Genomic DNA, 14,881 nt, shown 5'->3' with positions numbered 1-14,881 from the left:
TGTAAAATATCACATTTTGTAAGTTACTCTGACTTTCATTAGTCATTTGGGTACATCTTTTTGCAGAAGCCATTAACAATGTAAACAAATATATTTTTAAAAAGTCTCTTAAAAGTATTGGATAGCAGAACAGTCAGTGAATAAATACTATGCCAAAATTGTAGGGAAATCAGGACTCCAGATATGTGAGCCAGGTACATAGGATAAATCTATTTTTACCTCAGTGGCATGGATCTTCTAAGCAGATTTGGGCTATACATCTGGTGGCCTTGAAGAGCAAGGGGGACAAAGTCAAGGTCCTGGATCTACTAGGGTAGGGTAGCAAGAGTGAGTGAGCGAGAGAGAAACAACAAAACCTGAAAGGGATTGTTAACAGCAGACCCTCATTTCAGATCATGAGCTCAGTAGAAGAAAAGTGTGAGTGAGAAGCAAGAAAATGAAGTGTAAAGAAAACAGCAAGTGGGGGCAAAGCCGCATCAGGGTTTCTCTACACCTGTGCTATTTACATTTTGAGCCGGATATTCTTTGTTGTTAGGAACCGCTCTGTTCATTCTAAGACTTTTAGCAGCATTCTTGGCTTCCACCCATCAGCTGCCAGTAGCACCTCTCACCTCTCCCAGCCTCCCAGCTATGACAACCAGTGATGTCACTAGACACTGCCAAATGTTCCCTGCGGGGTGACATTGCCTCTGTTGAGAACAACTGACCTAAATGAATATTAATTTATAAGATAGTAATAAATAATGAATGTTTTGTGGTTAAAAAAGATGGACTTGAAACACATAACAACAGTAATATATATAAGTCAGGAATGAAAAAGGGATTTGATAGAAGAGGAAAAATCAGAAATGATAAGGATTAACCCAAAGGAAAGGGAGAAGTCACTACAGAGCAAGCAGGACACAGAAAAAACCCCAATTAAGATGGGAGACTCAAGCCTAAATAAATCAGAGATTACATTAAAACATTCTCTTTAATGGAATAACTGATTTCATTAAAGGCAACGCTCTCCTGATTAGTTAAAGGAATAAAATTTTAACTACATGCTACCAATGAGAAACACTTTTAAAACCAAATGGCAGAGACAATTTGAAAGTGAAGTAAGAAAGAAAAGATGAATCTTTAATAAAGGAACAACAACAACAAAAAAACCAAACTAACCTGGTATGCTATTTTGATCAGACAAAATAATTTTTAACCATCAAGGATTAGTTAACATTTTTATCTTGATTATTTCACATCTGTGATGCAATGAGAAGAGTCAGCCTTTGTTGCCCTTTCTTGATGTGTTTGTACAGTTTGTTTTGCACATGTAAATCCAGAAAAGAAACATGGCAAAAGAATAACAGGATTTTACTATAGCCAGAAGCAAAACTGATAACAGTGAGGAGAAAACATTTCTAGCAGTTTCTACACCAAAACCGGCTGGTTTTCATCTTAGTGACAGAAATAAAAACATCTTAGACAACATATATTGAAAATCTTTTGTTGAGAAAGCCGTCTTCCTGGTTTGAAAACACTGAAAACATTCTAAATTTAGAAAAATCATTTAGAAATCTGTGTTAACTAGCTTTTGGTGACTCTATCATTATGACCTGTCTTTCTTTCTTTCTCCCCTAGGTTTGCATTTCTCTCTCTCTCTCTTTCACACACACAATAATAAACAAGAACCAGCTATGGAGACATTTTGTACTCCCTTAGAAAGAAATCTGAACCTGTTTAAAAAATTGTTTAGCATAACCCCACAGAATCATCTGCTTAATTTTATTTATTTTGGCAAAGATGCTGTCACAGATGTTCATTATTACAAAATGAAAACGCGCTCACAGTGTAGTAGATGGCGTAAAGTGGAATGGAAGAGCAGTGCATGAAGCAGAGTCCCAATAAATTTTATGAGTAAGTTTATGTGTGACCAGGTTATGGGTTAGTAAGTGTGTAGTAGCACCTTGTAAGAGTCTGTCTGGAGTCCTTTCAGAACACAGAGGTAAATACACTTAACCCTATTAGGAGCTGTTGAGATAATTGAGCAATCCTGTTAATGGAAGAGGGACAGAATGGCACCAAGGTAAGAATGCCTTTAAAGGCAGGTTTTGGAAGATCTGAGGAAGATAAAATGCCCAGGCTACCCTTTTATCACTTTCTCATGCCAGTGTTCCTTTTCCTCAACCTGGGGAATTTGGGCCTTGAGGTTACAGTCTGTCTTCACACAGGAATTCTGCATGACCTTGTCAACTCTGAGGGCGGTACGATAAACAGCCCAGAGCTCTTAGGAATGACCCTGTTTTAAAAAATTCTATAAATAGACTCTGTGGTTAATTATTACTCTCTAGGCTGTCTAGTAAGTGAACAATGAAACTATCAACCTGAAAAGCCAATTCCTATGCAGTTTCAAAGCCTCTGAAGTTTGGATCAACTTCCTTCCTCATACTTGTTATTGACAGAAATTCTTGGTTCTCATCCTGTATTTAATGAGAGTACATGTTTCTTTTTATATCTTCATATTATTTGCATTGCTAATAAAAGCCCTGAATACAGAGGCAGCATCTCAATCTGATGAATGCATCAAAATTACTTCCTTACATTAAATATAATTTTTATGAGAATCTACTCTTCCGGAGGGAGGTATTTTGTATAGACCGTTATATTATACATCTGCTTAGGCTTGCTAAAATGCAATTTCAGTTACATATTATATTCTATTTTCTTTATTCTGATCTTGCTAATAAATATCATCTTTGTTAGAAACACTAGCTCTTTAGTCCCTAAAGGGAAATGTCTCTGCTGTTATGTACTCCTTGGACCTTCATCTTCTTCAACTCTTACCTCCTCAAACTTCAATATTTTGCAAAAGCCTTTTAAATTTTAAAGCAGCTGATATCATATTCAGATACAAGAAACCCAAAATGATAATTCTGAGACAACAATGTCTTTGTTTAAAAGATGTGCTCCTACGTGGCAGGACTGGTGAAAGCATATGTTACACAGAACTTCTCATTTAATAAAATTCACGGTAACTAAATCAGGCAACCCCTGTTACTACAGGCTACCTGCCAGGACATATTACACTTGTGTGGAACCAGCCATTACAATGGCTTTCCTTCAGATGAATTTGGCTTGCGGGGCCAAAAACATGTTTAGGCTCATGAAAATATTCGCTCTCCCCAGTGGATGATCTGCACACAGTGATCATACTCATTTTATCATTCTGATTGTAATTTCCTATATTTATTATTGATCTGAAAATTGTGTTGTCCTCTCTCATAAAAGATGAGGAATTTTTTAAGGTATTTCTCCTAGTTCTGTTTCCAGAAATGTTGGTTACTGCCAAATTCTTTCTTCTGTTATCATGCTGCATGAAAAGCATGCTTCTATCTCATGTAAAAGGAACACTCTAATTGTGCTAGGTGTGTTTAAGAGCTCTGACACCTTACCCCTGTCTCGCCCTGACATGTGTGTATTTTGTTGTCTCATATTCCCAGAGGACAGGGAAGTACTCATGTATATATCAATTTAAGAATGAGATAAGACATTGGGGATGTGAATAATAGTATTTCAAAATGTTTGGTAGAGGCACTTTGGTAATTAATTTTTATGGATAAGATGCATAAGACCTTGAGAGAAGAAGTGATTTGCTTCTATATTAAATCTCTGTATTTCAACAGCAAGGCAAGATAAATATGAAAGAAGCTAAAAATAGGCTGAGGTTTGTATTTTCATTTTGATATTATTTCTTGAAAATCAGATTAATTCAACAAATATACATAGAGCCTTTTTTTTGTTTGGGTCCTATTCTTGGTGATGGAGATGAAAAGACTCAGCTTCCAGGGTTGACAGCCTAGGGAAGTTATCAGCTCCCTTGAGTTTATTACACATGTATAGCTGCTAGAACCTAAGCTTTATGAAAACAGAAATTCTCTTCTGCTTTGTTCACTCGTGGATCTGAAATCTACAAATGGGCCTGAAAAATTGTAGAGACTAGTAATCATTTGTTGCATAAAAGAACAAATGTATGCATTCTCTATGCTAATGTTATATACCAAAGATTTATTATACTGCAAATGTCATTGAGTTTCTTCCAGAGAGCAATGAGGACAGTGTGCTTTGAGGAAGACATACCCTAATCAACAGTTCAGCTCCATTGAAGATAAAGATTGACTTGCCTGAAGTTTTAAAACATCTTAACCTGCATTTTGGTTAACACTTCCAAGAGAGCATATTTATGAGTATAATACATAAATGAAAAAATTTCTGCACTTCATACATAAATGAAAAATTTACCTTGTTATTGCTACTTAAAATCAAAACTATCAAAACTATGTTTTGATTTTTCACAGTTTAAGACCAAACGTAGACTTGAAAATTAGTCACACAATACTCCTAGCGGCACATCTGCATAGCGTGCTGAAGGGAGGAGGCAACAGAGACAGAAAATACGCCCTGGAATATGTGAGGGTGTCCACAAGCACAATACTCTGCTAAATGAAAACATTCCAGAAAATGATTACACTGTGCCATGTTCATAATAAGAATGGAATAAGCATGGAAGGCAAAGGCGGTAAATTCAGTTTTTTTTTCCTTCTTCTTCTCTTCCCTACTATCTTCTTTTCTGAGAAAAAATTCAAGGCACAGCCTATCTTGGGCAAAGTCAAAAATCACCATAATGAGTCATTATATAATACAAGTATGCATAATAAGTAGAGTATTGTTATTTGCATTATATTTCAGGAGCAAAGGCAATGGATTTAGAACAGTATGTGTAGCTCAAAAATAAAATTCAAAATATCACCTCCCCCCAACACACACCACTATGACAATGGAGGATCACATTGTATGAAGACTTCAGAGCTGCATTAGAAATGCTTGTAGATTGTAAGGCAAAAGGACCCTGTTAATTACTATTATGTACTTTACTCATAGCATGTGAATAACAATTTTCTGGCTGTACACTTTCTTTCAAGAATATCTCACGCAGTGGGCCAGAAAAACTGCTCATCAGTGAATTGTGTCTCAGTTAGCTACACTCAGGAATGTTCTGAAGTTTTGAAACATATCACGATGTACTGAGTGTGTTTAATTAATCCTATGACAAGTTTATTTAATTGAGCTCCTTCCCCATCTCTCTTCTTTTCTCCCACGTGGAGTTTCCACATTTTTCTCCCATGTGGAGTTTCCAAATTTTTTCTCCCTTCTTCTCAGTTTGACTATGAGATTAAACATATGGTTATGTTTCCTTAAGAAATGTAAGATGTCATTCATTTGCCATTTCTAATACCCACTGAGATGATTTGGCAACGTTATGGAAATCCTGTTCTTTTTTCTTGAAAAAATTAGCTTTATATTCATATTGTAAAAAAAAAACAATATATTTAAAATATGTTTACGGTGAGTGAAGGGAGTGGAACCATAATCATAATACTTTCCTGGTTAGGCTTGCTTCATACAGAATACATCATAGTAAATGTTTCATAGTTCTCTTAATTTCCATGAAGCCCATGACATTGTCTTCATATTGACCTGAATAAGGTTACCAGATTTAGAAAATGAAAATGCAAGATCCCCAGTTAAATTTGAATTTCAGATTAACAAAGAATATATTTTTGGTATGTCCCAAATATTGCCTTGTGCATGTGTATCCTAAGAAACAATTTCACTGTTTATATGAAGTCCAAATCTAACCTGTGTTTTATCTGATAATATGTAATGGAAGGGACTGTTCTCAATAACATCAATCAGATTTTTTCCTCTGCAAGGCAAAGAAAACATCACAAGAAGAAGAGTCATAGTAGGAGTAAGCCAATACTATGGCAGATTAATTAAGGCAAAGACAAATTTCCCATGAAGAAACTTAGCTCAGTATGGACAGTATGCTACAGTGAAAGTCTGTATGTATCATATCCTAAGTGTATATTGTTTGATTATAGAAATTCATGTCGGGGTGCCTGGATGGCTTAGTTGGTTAAGCATACGACTTTATTTCAGCACAAGCCACGATCTCGTGGTGGTAAGATTGAGCCCTGTGTTAGGCTCTGTGCTGGGTGTGGAGCAGTGGAGCATGCTTAAGACTCTCTCTTTCTGTCCCTTCCCCTCTTTTCTCTAAAAAAAAAAAAAAAAAGAAAAAGAAAAAGAAAAAGAAATTCATTTCATTCAACAAATATTTATCTACTCTTTGCTAAGCACTGTATAGATACCCCATGGTATTTCTAAGGAAACAAAGAAAAAGAAATTTAAAATTGAGGTGCATGCGTACTTCCCTGAACTGACAATGTTAGTACATATCAATTCACAAATAAACCGTAAATCTTTCTTCTTCCTTCTTATTCATTACTGAATTTGATTTGCACATACTACTTCGTATCTATTTGAAAATGTGTGATATGATCAGGTTTTCCGTTTATTCTTTGCATTTCAAGAACTCAGAGTGCACTACATTGTTAATTTAGTTATAACTTTAGTTGTTCTTTTAAAATTTTTATTTATTTATTCATGAGAGATAGATAGAGAGAGAGAGAGAGAGGCAGAAACACAGGCAGAGGGAGAAGCAGGCTCCATGCAGGGAGCTTGATGTGGGACTCGATCCTGGGATTCCAGGATCACACCCTCAGCTGAAGGCAGATGCTCAACACTGAGCCACCCAGGTGTCCCTCCTAGTTGTTTTTGATATGCTTGTTGTACACATACAAGCTTGCTTCACGCAAAAAATAAAATTTTCTTAATTATTTTGCCTTCCTTTAATAACCTGGATATCTGCTTTATTGAATGAAGAATAAATCCTGAGAAAGATTTTAATGTGCTTGGAAATTTACTCAGAAACTTTCAAGGTAATTGATATCGGCTAATATTTACTTCAAACTATTCCTATAAGGATAATTATATATCATGTAATCAAGTGATAATCAAGTAATAATAATAAGAATGAAAGTAATATAGAATTAAATAATCATGGTTAAGCAGGAGGGTTTTTTCCTGGTGTTATTTGTCTTTTATTTATGTATTCAAATGGACCCACACACATTCCTTATAGTTAGAGCAGCGTGGAACCTAGCAAGTGGATGAAACATTGCACGGTGTCTATTAAGTACAAGTTAATATATAATGATGATTTATATTGATTTTTTTTAAATTGTAATGACCTCAGCAATGATTGAAACACCCAAAGGTAACAGAATTTATCAACATGAAGCATTAACAACCACAACCATAGCATCACTGTACTACAATTCAAATAAGTGATGTAGAAGCTCTTTTGCACAGACGCCTTATCACATGCTCTAATTGGAGACTTTCCTATAAAACCGGGAAATGCATGTGTATTTTTTTTTTCCATTTGGCGCATACCACTACACCTTCACTTATTTATTTTGTCATGCTTCTAATGAAATATTGAATATTCTTTAAAAAGTGGCTCATTTTTTTGCTTTCTGGAAGGCACTTCATTCTACTCATTGTCCTTTTACCTAAGTAACTCTTTAATGATAGGATCATCAGTAAGCTAAGTGACTCTACATTTCATAAATCATTAATTAATTTAAATTAGCTTTTGTGAGAGGGACCAAGAAGCCACATGTGTTGATTAAGACTGAGCAAAATAGCAACCTGAAATGTGGGGAAGCTTTTGACCCCAAACACAAACCAAAAGGAGATAAATCCTTTGCTGTGGTTTTAAGTAGTGTGGCGCCTAAGCAACATGATAAATGTGCTGATATTTACAGAGGCCCCAATTAGAGCCAAGATATCTTAATGCACTCCTTGGCATCTCAGAACACACATACTCTATACGAATGACTTTTAGATTTATGGTGTGAAAGCAGCCTACCATATGGGACACACTTCTTTCTTAGCGCTTTCCTCCAGGATTTGTACAGACATGCTCTTTTGTTTTAATCAATCCTTTCTTAACCATTTAAAAAATACGTAGACTACGTATTTTTTCCCCTAAATTCTTTCAACTCTTTTCTTCTCATTTCAATCTTCCAATATCCTTTTAAAATAGAAGACAAAGGTGCTTATGCCCATCTCACTACTGATTACAGTAGTTCTTACGTATAACTAACTGACCTATGATCTTTCCCCCTGTAACACTGAATTAGCAACTTACTCTTAAATTATTTTCAAGACAGAGTGGGTGGGAAGGTGGGGAAAACATGTATGCTAAACTTTTTCTTATGTTCTTGATGACATTTACTGTGTAGTGATTTTCACTAAGGTAAGTACTGCTTAAAGAAAAATAAAAATTGAATCACATAATCATGATTTTTAAGAATCACTAAGATGGGGGCACCTCGGTGGCTCAGCAGTTGAGCATCTGCCTTTGGTTCAAGGCGTGATCCCGGGGTCCTGGGATGGAGTCCCACAACGGGCTCCCTACAGGGAGCCTGCTTCTCTGTCTGTGTCTCCGCCTCTCTCTCTGTGTCTCTTATGAATAAATAAATAAAATCTTTTTAAAAAAAGAATTACTAAGATGTGTGATAAGCATTTCAATTAAAAGACCCTCTCAAACACAAAATGATTAAAAAGCTAGAGATTATTTCTGAATTGCATTTGTTTAGAATTTAATGTGGTAGCTTGCTTATAGTATTTCCCATATCACAGTAATCATAGTCATGCTGTTTGGAGTATTTTAGGTACTAACAATGTCATAAATGGGGGAAAGCTAATTATTTTCATGATGTGTGCATCTTAATGTTTTTTTTTTTGAAAGTGATTAACCATATTGAATTCAAGGTAATTTTGTTTAAAACTATCCCCGATTTGTTGACCTCATGTGGATTGATTAAATCTCTTTTAAATTCAGATGGTCAGCATTCATTTAAATTTAACAGACTAACATGATAACTTGGGAAAGCTCTTTGATATGTGAGTTCACGAGGGCTCCTTGCATGATATTTTACGATTTCTTAAAAGTCTATCTAAAATGACGATTGCATTAGAAGTTAGTTTTCCATATTTATTAAGTGTAAGACTCACTATGCCTTGAAAGTGAGTAAAATATAAAATCAAATTTATGAAAGTCACATATATAATTAATATCATATAACTGTTTTATATTTGGTAATCAATTTTTTCAGTGGAATTACTATGTCATCACATGATGATAATTCTATATCCTATTCACTGTAACTCATTGTTTATTTACATGTCATATGATGTTAATTTTTATTTTTGTAATATAATCCAAAATTAGTGTTTTAAAATGAGCATATTGCCTACAAAAATAGGTTTAAGGAAACTGATTACACAGCTATTTTAAAATATTTTTGTAGATGAAATGCAGATTGTCAAATTTTTTTTTAAAGATTTTATTTGTTTATTCATGAGAGACAGAGAGAGAGAGAGAGAGAGAGGCAGAGACACAGGCAGAGGGAAGAGCAGGCTCCATGCAGGGGACCTGATGTGGGACTTGATCTTCGGTCTCCAGGATCAGGCCCTGGGCTGAAGGTGGCGCTAAACCGCTGAGCCACCGGGCTGCCCAAGATTGTCAAGTATCTTAATATGATAATAGTTATTTTAGGTTACATGTTTGTTTAACATATACTCAAAATATATTTTCTTAATTATAGTAGATATTCATGTTTCATAGAAGATATTTTTTGACATTTTATTTTATTTTATTTTTATTTATTTTATTTATTTTTTGTTTGACATTTTTAAAAAGTCAAATAAGAACTTAGAAATATTGTCATGTAATTTAAATGCAGAATCCTGTGGTGCCAGGGTGGTTCAGTCAGTTAACCATTCTCCTTTGGCTTAGGTCATGATCCCAGGGAGCCTGCTTCTCCCTCGGCCTCTGCCTGCTGCTCCCCTACTTGTGCTCTCTCTTTCTCTCTGTCAAAAAAATAAATAAAATCTTAAAAAAAAAAAAAAAAAAGAATCCTTCTAGGTCTTAATTCTTTCCCCAAGCTTTTATACCTTCTTGTCCACATCCAAAACTAATAGCAATTTTTATCATTTTTTGTAAATTATTCCATTATTTTCATTGAAATAGCTTTTTTATAATTATATTTAATCTGTGCATGTATAAATGAATATGTATGATTAAAATAACAAGAATAAATAATATAAGCAGATTTAAGGAAAATGTCTTTGACTTTTCCTAAATATAAAATAAATAAATAAAAATAAAATAAAGCGAAGAGGGAAATAGTGTGTAACAAATGAACTGGAGATGTCTTGTTAGGGGAATAAAGAGAAGTAAGCAAACTGATAGAATTTCATTAGGACTGCTTCTATTCAATTGCAGAAATATGAAAAAGAAAATAAAAACATCAATTTCCAAGAAAATATCTTTAATATTTTGGATATACCTTTCCAGATGTAGATAGCTATATTTAGCTGGTATGTGTCATGTTTACTCTGCTAGGCAGGAGGCTAAATAATGGATCTTGTCTAAATATCAAGACAATTAGATGCTATTCAGTCATGCCAGTTTACAACCTAGTCAAGTAGTAGTTGAAGTCGTAGTTGAGTTGTAATAGTCCCCAGAGCAAGGACACAACTTACAGATGGGGAAAATATTTTCAGATTAGACTACTCCTTACTGGCCCTCATATCTCCAACAAAGTCATTAACTTAGACTTATTGGATCAAATAAATAAATAAATAAATAAATAAATAAATAAATAAATAAAACATTTTCCTTTGTTGTTATAGTAATATATTGACACCATCATAAGATTATATCCAAAGTGTGTTACTATAAATATGATAAGGAAAGATATGTCTGAGCTGGGTAATAAATGCCCATTAGAGTAAATAATCTAGAAAATTGGAAATATATAGAAAAGCAACAGAACAAAACAAAACACCCCCCCAAAAAGCATCAAAACAAAACTCAAAATAAAAACAGTTACCTATAGACTCACCATCCAGTTGTAATGATTACTATTTTGGTGTCTAGTCTTTTAGTAATTTTCTATGTGCTTGTGTGTGTTAGCAACACATGATTAGCCCATGCAGGCAGTTTTGCTACATCACAGTTGTCCCCGCTTCGTGCAGCAGGAGAACATACCTCAATGTTGTATGGTGTTTAAGAGCTCAGGTTCTGGAATCTGACTACATCAAAGATGAAATTCTGATTTTGTCTCTTGCTAGTCATGCGGCCTTGGCAAATCAAAGCTTCTCCTAAGCCTTAAAGTCTTCATTGCCAACATGAGAACAATGGAATAATGGTGACATCTAGCTGATAGGTTTAAACTGGGGTAACACCTGTGAAATATTTGGTTTGGAAAATAGTAATTTTTTTCTTTCTATTTGCAGCTTAGTGAGCCATCATTTTTAGATGCTTAGATTAAATGAATGCACTGTTGTTTCATGGAAAATCCTTTTTTAAATTAAGGGGAGCATGTACATGTTGATGCACTCATTTTCAAAAGATGTGATTTTTCAACCTTTGTGGTAGTCATTTACATAGCCAATTAAATCATGAAAGGAGCAGCCTCATCATAAACAAAACACAAAGGTAGATACCAACTGAAATAAGAAAATAGTTTAAGAATAAAATTAAATTTTAAGTCCTTCATTTAAGTGGACTTACTTCCTTCTATGTTACATTTATTCTTTTTAAAGGAACATATACTGGAAAAAAGGAGAGTATATCCTGGGTATTTGGAATTTGAATTTCCAGAATGTGATCAAGGTTTTCAACTGGTTACTAAGCCTGTGTTGATAAAAAATTTAACAGATTAATGGGGCATAAAATATTTTTAAAGTTGTCGTTCCTGGTCTAACACAGTGGTTAATATTTTACTGGCTTACATGTTTTTCCTGTTCATGCTTATTGAGTCTCGTAAGTCCCAGGATTCAAAGAAATTAATTAACTGAAAGAGTTTCTATTTGCAAGCATGTCACTCCTTGGAATTAATGTGTCTACAGTAAAATCCATGTCAGTTTTTATACTGACTAGTATTACTGGACAAAGTTGAGTCATACAATATCCATTAATTTTTGAATGTCTCAATAACTTATTATTGAACCAGAAAGTTCAGTTTTTCTCCAAGATTGCATGCTAAATCATCTTGGGGATTTATAGGTTGAGTTTGTGAGTACCAAAACAAATGATGGCTTCCAATTTCTATTCCCTCTATAAGATCACAAATGGCATGTAATTTTCAAGGACATCTTTTCCTTCCCATCTTTATATCCTTGTGAATTTCTTCAGTCCTGTGGGTCTCTGCCTCTTTCCAGTGTCCCTTTTCTCAAGCACTTTATAGAATACAAAAAAATCTGGAAGCACTATTTTAAAGTATTGGAAACTTTAATATTCTCAACCATCTTGATTCATGCTTGAGGGTCCAAACAATTAATATTCTTTCCTTTGTTTATAAAATTTTTAGTTTGGAAGGCTGATGTGAGGTTACCATGATCAAAAGTTCAAGAATTTCTGAAGTTGTAATTGGCAAAGAAGAGATCTCAGTAATAAAGCAGTTGGGTGCCGGAATGCTTCTATCTCTGATTAATAATCTACTAAACTCTATGTCCCTTGAATGGTGAGATATTTTGTTTTTCTTGGTATTCTGAATATGTTTCTTGACCCATAATATTGGCTTGATAAATATTTGTTGAATAAGTGAATGAGAAAATGAATTAATTTCCTAATTCAACTTCTCACTTGAGTAAAGAATCCGTTTAATATCCTGACGAATCAGTATCCAAATTATATTTAGATTTAATGTCTTGAATCTCACCATTCCACAAATTGTTCATTCTGCCTCTGGGTACTAGATCTTATTTCTTCACTGTGTTCTGGGAGATCTTTGGCAAAGAATTTAAATACTTCAAAAGTCAACTTCATTATCTGTACATTTATTATATGGTTGTAATGTTCCCTTCAAGACTATTACAAGAATTCAATTAAGCATGTAGAAACACTTGAATGTAGCATTGGGTTCTCAGTTTGTGCTCAGTATATTATAATTCAATGTCAAATAGGTCTTTTTTTTCTTTTTTTTCACTCTGTTGCCTTAAACAAATGTTCCTGTTTGGAGCCTACTGTTCTTTCACAACTTATTTTTTTTCCCTGAATCTTTCAGTTGGTCTTGTTATTGAAAGAATACATATACCTCCTTATTACAACTGACAAGTCATTCTTAATCATACAATTTGGGAAATGAGTCATTTTCTTCCTGAAGAAATTTTTGGTACCATATTACTTCCTGTTCAAATCATTCTGATTTCTTTTCATGTCACTCTTCAGTTTGGATCATTCTCTCAGATCCATTACTTCTTTTTTGCTTCCTTTTTTGGTTTTCTGGATTATAAATGTAAATTAAAAAAATGTTTTCAATTGTTTTCAGAAGAGACTCGTGGACAACATGACCTGGCAGCAAAAGATGTTTTCTTTTTAACTTCCTTTTCATATTTAATCAAAATTTTCTTGTACATAGATTTTTGGATTAAACATATTTTCTGGATATTAAGTTCATTTTTTTTCTGATATATAATGGTACTAATGGGAAGTCTGATGTTAAGCTCATGCTCTTTTCTTTGAGGATTACTTTTGTTACCATTGGAACAAGTTTTATGATTGTCTTTTTGTGCTTGAAATTCTGAAATCTCACAACTCTCTCTTTGGGTTTGTACCTCTTTTCATTTTTCCCTGTAATCTGTGAAGCTCTTCAATATGTGTTTTTCTTAGAGATTTGTGTTACATTATTTCTATGAAATTTTATGCCTACCAGTGGTCTCTCTTCTTTTTCCTGGTTCTCCAAAGGTCTGGAACATTCTGGATATAATCAACATCCAAATTTTCTACTACTTTCTATACCCTAGTTTTTTAAAAAAAGATAACGTTGTCTTTTTCTTCCAGATTAGTAGTCCAGGATTGCCCATTTTCATTAAGTATCCTTATTGATTCTGTTCAATTAATTTTGGCAACCATATTTTCAAGTTCCAGAACTTCTTCCTTGTTTGCTTTTTTTTTTTTTTAATTTTTTTTAATGGCAGCTTGTTTTAATTTCAGGCATGCAATATCCTCCAAGTCTGTCTGAGTTTACAAGCATGGATTTTATCTATCTATTTCTATATCTCTATCTATCTATCTATCTATCTATCTATCTATCTATCATCTATCATCTTTTTTACAATAATTTATTTATTAACATGAATTTAAAAAAATATTTCTATTTTTTGCATTTCTCCATTTCTTTGGTGATCCCTTGGCTTTCTCTGATGAGGTTTTACAACTGGTGAATCCCCATGTATTACTAACTTGTGAATTGGCTGCTAAACTGATGAATCTCAGCAAGCAGGGTTTGCCTTGTAGTTTGTAAGTCTGTTGCCCTAAAGGCACCTTCCTCTGTGGGCAGAGGTCTGACTGAGCCAGGCAAGTTTCCCTTTAGAGTAAAGCTGCTCTTTAGAAAGACTGGCAATGATCATAGGTTAGAAGACTACTCTGAGGGTGAAGCACTTTGATTTATTTTGTTCTGGATAGAACTGCTTCATCTTCCCTATGCTTGACACCCAACTGCATTGAACAGCTTCAGAGCCACCTCTGCTGTTTTCTGCCCCTCCTCTCAACCTCTATAACTGCCAATGTGGGGCCATGTAGGAGAGTCATCTGCTCAAATTGAAGATGAGATCCTTAGCTGGAAAAAGATAGTGGCTAGCTACTCTGCACCTGTTGAGGAGGGGGTAATGGCTGAAAGACTTAGCAGCTCTCTATATGGGCCTTTAATTAACTACTGCCAAAACTACCAAGAAGTATCTCTTGTTCTCTGTAATTCTTAACTCCATATTTAGAGCCACCTAATATTATTTTTTCACCACCAAAAATAGCTCCAGTCATGTGTAATCTTCACCCATGCATATATTAAGCTGTGATTTCTTTGATCTAGATTATGCTTCTATTCAACTCTATTTCTCTACTATCTTCTAAAATTTTGTTGAC

General features: G+C 34.3%; 1 long non-coding RNA gene across 1 annotated transcript in view; it reads left to right on the top strand.

Moving 5' to 3' along the window:
• The window catches only part of LOC144301625 (uncharacterized), a 75,205-nt gene extending 62,772 nt beyond the window's left edge, over positions 1 to 12,433 (top strand). Inside the window, exon 4 of the long non-coding RNA XR_013368381.1 lies at positions 12,330 to 12,433. This is a non-coding gene — a long non-coding RNA (uncharacterized LOC144301625). The remainder of the gene's footprint in view (positions 1 to 12,329) is intronic.
• Positions 12,434 to 14,881: the final 2,448 nt, after the last annotated feature.

This window comes from Canis aureus, chromosome 30 (assembly GCF_053574225.1).
Source record: "Canis aureus isolate CA01 chromosome 30, VMU_Caureus_v.1.0, whole genome shotgun sequence".
Taxonomy (NCBI): Eukaryota; Metazoa; Chordata; class Mammalia; order Carnivora; family Canidae; genus Canis; species Canis aureus.
This window is presented reverse-complemented; position numbering and strand designations above follow the sequence as displayed.